Source organism: Zea mays, chromosome 5, assembly GCF_902167145.1.
Source record: "Zea mays cultivar B73 chromosome 5, Zm-B73-REFERENCE-NAM-5.0, whole genome shotgun sequence".
NCBI classification, from domain to species: domain Eukaryota; kingdom Viridiplantae; phylum Streptophyta; class Magnoliopsida; order Poales; family Poaceae; genus Zea; species Zea mays.
The window spans coordinates 43,647,945-43,656,789 of NC_050100.1; the positions used below are offsets into that span (position 1 = coordinate 43,647,945).

The following is an 8,845-nucleotide window of genomic DNA, read 5'->3' on the forward strand; positions in this document are numbered from 1 at the left end:
GTCGTCTTCCGGGTCTTAGCCCGAGTCCGAGCCCTGGGGTCGGGCGGAGCGGAGTTCGCCGTCTTCCAGGTCTTAGCCCGAGTCCGAGCCCTGGGGTCGGGCGGAGCGGAGTTCGCCGTCTTCCGGGTCTTAGCCCGAGTCCGAGCCCTGGGGTCGGGCGGAGCGGAGTTCGCCGTCTTTCGGGTCTTAGCCCGAGTCCGAGCCCTGGGGTCGGGCGGAGCGGAGTTTCCTATGGCGCCTTTGGCAAGGCCTGACTGCCTGTCAAACTCACTCTGTCGAGTGGCACTGCAGTCAGAGTGGCGCAGGCGGCGCTGTCCTTCTGTCAGACTGGTCAGTGGAGCGGTGGAGTGACGGCGGTCACTTCGGCTCTGTCGGGGCGCGCGTCAGGATAGAGGTGTCAGGCCACCTTTGCGTTAAATGCTCCTGCAACTTGGTCAGTCGGTGCGGCGATTTAGTCAGGGTTGCTTCTTAGCGAAGCCAAGGCCTCGGGCGAGCCGGAGATGTGTCCGCTGTAAAAAGGGGGGCCTCGGGCGGGACGGAAGTCCCTCGAGGTCGGCTGCCCGAGTCCGAGGCTAGGCTCGGGTGAAGCGTGATCGAGTCACTCGTATAGACTGATCCCTGACTTAATCGCACCCATCAGGCCTCTGCAGCTTTATGCTGATGGGGGTTACCAGCTGAGAATTAGGCGTCTTGAGGGTACCCCTAATTATGGTCCCCAACACTAACTACCTCCCATAATTGTACGTCGTCAGCGTCCGACGCATGGGCTCTATTAATATATCTTTACTACAAAGTAAAAAAGCACCAAAATACAAAAAAAAATATCGTCAGGTTTTTGTGTAGGGTGTTAGTAAATGATTGCTAAATTGAGGGAGAAAATGAGGTTAGATGAGAACTAGCTAAATTTACGAAGTTCATTTAGAGAGTTGTTGGAGAGGACCTTTTAGTTTAGGTATCTAAATTATTGTTTTACGGGGTCTTTTAGATAAGTATTGGAGTTGCTCTAAGAGAGAGATCCGAAGAATGGACAGGGTCTATGGTTTCAGTGAACTATGCTAAGGCTATGTTCGGTTGTAATGGATTAGTTCCCCAAGTGGATCTAATCCAGAGAGGGATTGAGTTGTAACACCCTGAATTTGGGGGTATAAAATTTTTTTATAACTATCTACCAAATTCAGGTGTTACTCTTGTATCTCTCTCTAGTCTCTCTCTCTTTCTTTTGAGTAGATTAGCTTAATTAGTGAAGGATTTATTAGTTATTTTTGTCAAAACAATATGACTCATGAAATCTTGCATCATGCTGAGCTTAAAATATCCTTTGAATTGTTGCACATGTTTGAATTAGTTTGAATTTGAACTTTGGTTTGAATTTGAATTGAAAACCCTAGAGAAAATAAAGTAGAAAAGCAATTGGAAAATCCCTAGAAAAAGGAAAAGCCATTTCGGCCCAGCCCCGCGCGCGCCTGCCGCCTTGACAGGCCGACCCCGCCTGTCGGCGCCAGCCCGTCCCCGCGCTCTTCTCTCTCTCTCTCCCGCTACCCAGTGCGGCCGACTTGTCGGCGCCGACCTCACCCTCGCTCGTGCAACTTCTCTCGCTGTCCCGTGGGTCCCGCTTGCTAGCCCGGCCGCTCGTTCACTTATCCGCCCTCGCTGACCGGTGGGTCCTGTCTGTCGGACCCTTCCCCTCCGAACCGCCCGCGCACGACCTACGCGTCTCCGTGGACTCCGCGCCCACGATGCACGCCGAGGCCGCGCACGTCCCCACCCTGGCCTTTTTCTAGCTGCCTAGCACCCACTCGCCCTCCTCTTCACTCATTCGCGCACTTGCAGCCCTCAGCACTTGCCTCACACCGTGCGCACGCCCAGGGAGTTCGGCCGCCGTTTGCTGTGTCCGCGCGCTCGTTCCACCGCCACCGATGGGAGCTCGCCACACCTGTTGCCTCGGTAAGCTCCGCCATGTCACCCGCAGCTCGGGACGCCCTTTGGTTCGCCCTCTTCTCCTCTGGTTCGCCTAGTCCACGCTCACCGGTTCACTGCCGCAGCTCCGTTGCCGTCGACCCGTGTCCTCACCGTGCCCCGGACGCTGTTCGTGTGTTCCTGAGACTTCCCTCAAGGTATCCGTCCTAACCCCGCCCTTATTTTCCCTTGTCTTGCATTTACTCGCCTGCGATTGCTCGCCGGAGTGTTCCCCGGTCCGCCGAGGACTCCCGTCCGTCGTCCGGTCACTTCAGTCTCATTTAAACAAACCCGACCCCGCCATAATGCTCGCCAAGTTCTCCCCAACCTCGCCAGCTATCCAGACCAACCCCTCGCACCCCAGGAGCCCCGGTCTGCCTCGCCTCCGGCGACGGCGCCGCCGCATTCGCGGGGAGCGCCGCCCCTGGCTACTCGGCAGACGTAAAGTCCCCTAGCGCATATCTTGTATGCCCAACTCTAATCGGACGACCCGATTTCAATTAAGCCAGACCTAATCCCAACCACCCGATTCGGATCTGACCGCTCAGATCCACTCTCTAACCTGCGCCCTGCAGCTAGGGCCGGCCGGTCAAGCCGCTGACAACCCTGGCCCGCTGGTCAGCCCGCGCTCGCGTTCGCGCGTGCGTCCGCTCGGCCAGATCTAATCTCGGACATTGCTCGCAGATCTGATGGCTGAGAATACCCCGTACCCCTCACGTGTGATTTTTTCTAAAGAGACCCTTTGTTCTCGGGTAATAGAACCCGTCGTCCTTAGGCTTTACGCGTAGGCCCCTGAACTCTTATAAACAGACCCCCTGCACTTTTAAATAATCACAGAATTGGACCTAGTTTTATATTTCAAACTTCAAAACTTGTTTATTTCATATTTTTTCATATGAACTCCAAATTTAGTGATTCAAATTGCAAAATGTTCATAGGAATATTCTCTGTTCAAATAAATCATGTTCATCCACGGTCTGTGCACTCTAATTTTATATATAAACTTAGGTTAGTGGTTGTGTTGATTTATTCACTTAATAAAATAAATAAAAAGGAAACCCTAGTGGTAAATAGATGTTTAATATTGTGAAGATAATAATATGTGATGTATGAACTCCCTGGTTTAAATTTGATGTCTCATTAAAATAAGTGGAATTAGATTAATGTAATCATGGAGATAAACAACACTTAAAAACTAATCAACTACTAGATGGGATTAGTTCACCCTATAATTTAAGCTCCCTTTTGAGTTTACACTTCTCCTTTTGAGATGTGTTCCATTGTTTGTACATGATTGATGTGTTGTTCATTTGTCATTTACCAAATATATTGAATGTATGATCGCTTTATTTAGACAACGAGCAGCCTGTGGTTCCTATGTGTGTTGCCGAAGATCTCCCTGAGCAACAACCTGGTGAAGGCAAGTGTCCTCTAACCTATTATATCCTACATACTCTATAATTCATTCTCCTCATTACATTATTGAAACCTAAGGATTGACTAGTCTGTACTTACTTATCCTTGCTTACCTTTTTGGGTTAATCATGGTTAGCTATGCTATTGCTTTAACTTAATCAATGAACATGATGTGAATACTTATGATACAATGATGTTATCCCGATGATGATCTTGTGATATTTTAGGGGACTCAGGCCATTCTCCTGAGTACCTCTCCATAAGGACCTGTTCGTTGAGTGACCACCCGGGATAATAGTGCAACCATGAGGGTGGAATGGGACGTCCTTAGCTGACTAATTAGATGAACCTGGGGTGTAGTTGGCTTTGCCTGAGGGCTGTCAATGGGGGTCGAGGCGTAGTGCTCGCTCTGCCAAGGGGGGTGCAGAGGTTCATTCGATTTGGTTTTGTTAGTCACCCACCTTGGGGAGGCGTACTGTGTTTGTATGACTGGCGAAACCTAACGAGCAGCTATGCATCAGGGGAGTCTTTGTAAAGGCTACGTAGTGTATCCCTGACCATTTACCTCGGTAGTGTAGATCGGGTCTGTACAACCCAGGCTGGAAAGGGATCACGACTCGTGGGTAAAGTGTGCAACCTCTGCAGAGTGTTAGAAACTGGTATATCAGTCGAGCTCACGGTTAAGAACAACCTTGGGATCCTCTTTGATTAGAAGAACTTTGGTTACTTTTATGATGATGGTTAATAATGATGGTTATAATTCTGATCTCTGGTATTTCCTCTAGGAAGAGGTACATTTGGGTAATAATTGGGTTCATTACTAAAAATTGGCTTTACTAATAGTAATAAATACTTGACCAACTAAAAGCAACTGCTTAACCTTAACTCCACATACAGCTAGTCCATCTTAGCCAAACGGGACAATTGTTGAGTACCATGTGTACTCACCCTTGCTTTAAAAACCACCCCACCCCAGGTTGTCCCCACTGTATTCAGTGCTCAGGAGGAGATGCTGGCAACATGGAGGACTTTGAGGAGTTCCAAGACTACGACGAGTTCTAGTTTTTTCTTAGTGGCAAACCCCCAGTCAGCTGCCTGTGTAGGCCTTATCTGCTACGTTATGTATTTCCGCACTTTGATGATATTAATGACTATGCTATGTATTAGACTCTGTGGATGTCTTGGACATCTTATTGTAATAAAAGTACCTTTCCGCTATTTACTTTGAGCAATGTGTGATGATGTCCAATTATGTAATCGTTGTGTACGTGAGTTTCTGATCCTGACACGTACATGGTTCGCATTCGATTTGCCTTCCAAAACCGGGTGTGACATGAGTGGATCCCTCCCTTTCACTCAATTCCCTTGGGGGTTTAATCCCCTTATGGTATAATTCTAGACTCAAAAATCCATTTGGTTAATCTCTGGCATGTCCTATATTGAGAAACTACAACATATTCTATATCCCATACCGAGGAACTGCAGCATATCCCATTTGATTAAAGTACAAAGATTTCTTATATAAAAACAGTGTGATTTAAACATATTTTGAGGATCTAAAAGTTGTTTTAGAAAGCCAATTTAAAAACTCAAATTTCAATATTGTCTATAATTATTCTTCAGGCTTGGTTGAATATACAATAGAGCATATCTTAAAAAGTGAACCACAACATTGTGCATATCCCATGTTGCATATATGACCTATTTCTAAGAGAAATTTTTCAAAGCTTTCATCTTTTAGTATATTGTCTTCTGAATAGTTTGCTCAACAACATAGAATTGTCATTGTGTTGACCTCAAAGTTGGCTCAACAACAGAAATGATCAACACAAGCAGTCAAGCTTTGTTTTTTTCTCTTGTCCACCTCCAAGTGCATTTACTATCCTAGCTCTTACCTGCAGGACAGGAAGGTAAGCTATGAGGAGTTTGAACTAATGATGAAAGCTAGAATGGACTGAAGGAATGCATATATAGCCGATTAACAAATTTTATGAAAACACGTGTCATATATTAATAGTGAAAAATCGAATTATAACATGTGCTTAGTTGCAGTATTTGCAAAAAGTGAAATTATATGTTTGGCTGCTATCCAGTTATAAACATGAACATTTAGATTTGGGTGGCAATTCTTCCAAAATCAACTAAGGCATGGATATTATCAGTTGTCTGCTTGTGATTTCTTTTTATGATAACCTGCACAGTTGCACAAATGTTACCAGTTGTCCTATTCACCAAGTAGAGCAAAAAACGTGATCAAGGGAGATCACATGAGTTATGTGCTCATGCAGATTTTCAATCTTACATTTGTAGAACCATAGGTGATGCAGAAGCACATATACTAATACTCATAAGTATCTGCAGCAACTCTAGCAATAATACTCATAAGTTTGCTGATGCAGATTTTCGATCGGCAACCGCAAGTACAGAGACAACTGCAAATACAGATGAGTGCTGGTGAATACACTAATTCTATGTAATAACCTGACCAAAAGCAAGTATCATGGACTCGATGGTATATGGCAGTACAAATATCACTTACGAAAATTAAGTAGGCATCTTCTCAAGTTCAGTGGAATATATTTTGTTAGAATGATCAATACCAATGTTGCAAGCTGGTGGTAGAGCCTTTTAGGGACAACTTCAGAGAGATTCATGTGTGAAAGCAGCAAGGACAAAAAAATGAATTATGCACATCTGAAATTAGTATCAAAAGCCAAAAAATAGTAGTTTGTCAATTCCAATTTGCCAAATACACGTCTTGACCTGAGTACATTGTACACCAGAACATGTCTTGACTTGAATACATTGCAGGCTGAAAGAATCCACATTTCAAAACAATCTCAGGGAGGGAAGATCAATAATGTGTTAAGATTCACATCAAGTGTAAGTTGTTATTTCATTGCTAATACATCTTTATTTTGTACTTTTAGGTACCGTAGATAATTATTTTGAATAATACAAGTAGTCATATAAAAGGACCAAGTTACAAATGTAGGCCTACTTACTAATAATTGTTTGCATCCCTATCAACAATTTGTGCAAAAATTTGGATTCAATGCCCATATGGCATCGACCTTACTCTTTATGAGATATAATTTTGGAAAAGGAAACATAACTAACAAAAATCATATTGATAAGTTAAAAGCGCGAGAACAAGCAAACTCTGCAATACATAATGGTACGTATGAAGTCATAGATTAGAAGGTCGCGATAGTTGAGTTGCTCTAGCTAAACAATTTTCTTCAAAATCTACAACCAGTAAGTAACATCTAGCTATTACTAAATAGTAGTTAGAATAGGAATACAATAGATGGACTTATAAAATTTTCCCTTCTATAAATTAAGAAAAAACATCACACTACAAGCTAGTTCAGCAACACCAAGAACTTGTGTGTTTTGTTCTCCCGTCCCTTCCTCTCCCTAATTATGTGTGCCTAGAGTGAGGTAGCATATGCACAAGAAAAATTAAAAAATGAAATGACGACATGAATTGAACTGAATTGATATCTATTGAAAAAACAAAAAATGAGCTGAACGAAGGGCATTGTGTTCATGCTCTTTATCGGCTAGCCACTTATTATTCCAATAGATAGAAATAGCTCATTTGATCTCTTCGGTTTCTCGCTCTAGACTACACGCCACCAACCATGTCTCAGGTTTCTCACTCCAGCTGATTACCAAATTGAGCAGCTAGCTATAGATGCAAAACAAATGGAGTGGCAGTAGAATAACCTATCAAGCAGGTGTAAGATCTACCACCGGGTAACTAACAATTGATAAATCTCGGGGGGGCAAGACGACGCGTGACAAAGCAGTGCACCACAAAATCCAGGCGGCTGCAGCAGTACGTGATTACCGGAGAACTCCCAGCGAATCTGAGCGACTGCCCCTGCGAATCCGGGCGGCTGTACAACGAATCCAAGCGGCTGCCCTAACGAGGTAGATGTTGCAGTCCGCCAAAAACTCTCACCTCCTACTTCATGGACAATAAATGGAAAGGAGGAGGAGGGTGTGACTGCCGAAGAGAAAACAACCACCGTAGATGTTGCAGTCCGCCAAAAACTCTCACCTCCTACGTAGGGGGCGGAGAGGAGTCGCAGGTGTCGCCCTAGTGTGCCGCCGCCGCACGAATCGCACACACCTCCCTCCCGGGCTCCCCCTCGCCTTCGCGTGGAAATGTTCCACGTCGTTGTGGCGCGAGTCAGTTCCTAGGCCGAGGCCTAGGGAAATGGCCGAGAAAAGTCTGAGGAATGATACTGGGTGGATTAACCGAACACAGTTATAAATGTGGTCCGGAAAACTTTTGTGGCAGATGTGATCTACGGAGATTGGGACGCAATCCCAGTCGATCCCTGGCCAATCGAACATGGCCTAAGGGCTTGTTCGGTTAGGGGTGGATTGAGAGGGATTGAAGGGGATTAAAATAGGAAGGGATTTAATCCCCTCCAATCCCCCTTAAACCCCTCCAAACCCAACAAGCCCTAAAGGGGTGGCCTAGTCGATGGTTGTAACGGCGCCGTAATCCCTACGTATGAAGGATTCACATGGTCCGCCTTGACTGGGCTGACCGCTCTACAAAATTCTTCCGGTCCAACTTATTTCCTCAATAATTCCATCTAGGCAAAAGTAAAAAAAAGGCCCAACTTAAGTGACTAGATGGGGCTAATATGCGAAGGCCCATGTGCATTGTGGCCTTATGGGTGAGACAGATGTGAAGGGAAGCAGTGCCGCCTATTCCTTCCTATCCAGCAATCAACAAGCGGATGAGATGCCAAAGGGTCTGCAGTTTTCGTCGACAAGAAGCTGCGAGTGAGTGACCTCATCCGGCCATCTGTATCTTTCATACTGCAGCTTTGACCCATGCATGCATACAGGTCAATAAAATAGTAATTAAACGCTCTCGCCTGAATCTGAAGGGAATCTTTGGCTTAGCGTGACGAGCAGGTAGCTGATGCTCCTGCCACCGTCGTCGTCTCCTCGACCGAGCCTGCCATCGTACGTGTGTGCATGGGTTGGGTGCACACGGCACGGCACGTCCCCACTGCGGCGCCGAGACGACTGTTGACGCACATGCACGTACTGCGCACTGGGCTCGACGATGGAGCTGATGACAGTCAGTCAGAGAACCAGTCTCCTACTCTCCTCGCCCGATGGGTCGCTGAAGATGAACAGTGCAACAATGCAAGGATCACGTATATCGAACGGACGGACTGGATGGTCCAGGTCCAGCCTGAAGCAGCAGCAACTGTATAGTAGTATATATAGAACTGCAGTCTACAAGATCCATACACCCATGCATGCACCTGCCTCATTGTACATTCAATCATTCATGGCGTGGGTCACGTACACGCAGCAGCGTGTAAATGTAATGATAGAAATAATCAGTCAGGGATCGAGTCCCAGCCGGTAGTAGGCCAAAAAGAACAGGATACTATATATGATATAGTAGCAAAAGCGGTGTGGAGGCCATGGG

At 45.8% G+C, this 8,845-nt stretch overlaps 1 long non-coding RNA gene across 1 annotated transcript; it reads right to left on the reverse strand.

The window, feature by feature from the left end:
* Positions 1-4,976: 4,976 nt before the first annotated feature.
* LOC100383961 (uncharacterized) lies at positions 4,977-7,601 on the reverse strand. The gene is made up of 5 exons (NR_169043.1): positions 7,442-7,601; positions 7,229-7,345; positions 5,912-6,184; positions 5,675-5,804; positions 4,977-5,267 (listed from the first exon to the last, which is right to left on the reverse strand). It is a non-coding gene; the product is annotated as an uncharacterized lncRNA (long non-coding RNA).
* Between the last annotated feature and the right edge of the window lie 1,244 nt (positions 7,602-8,845).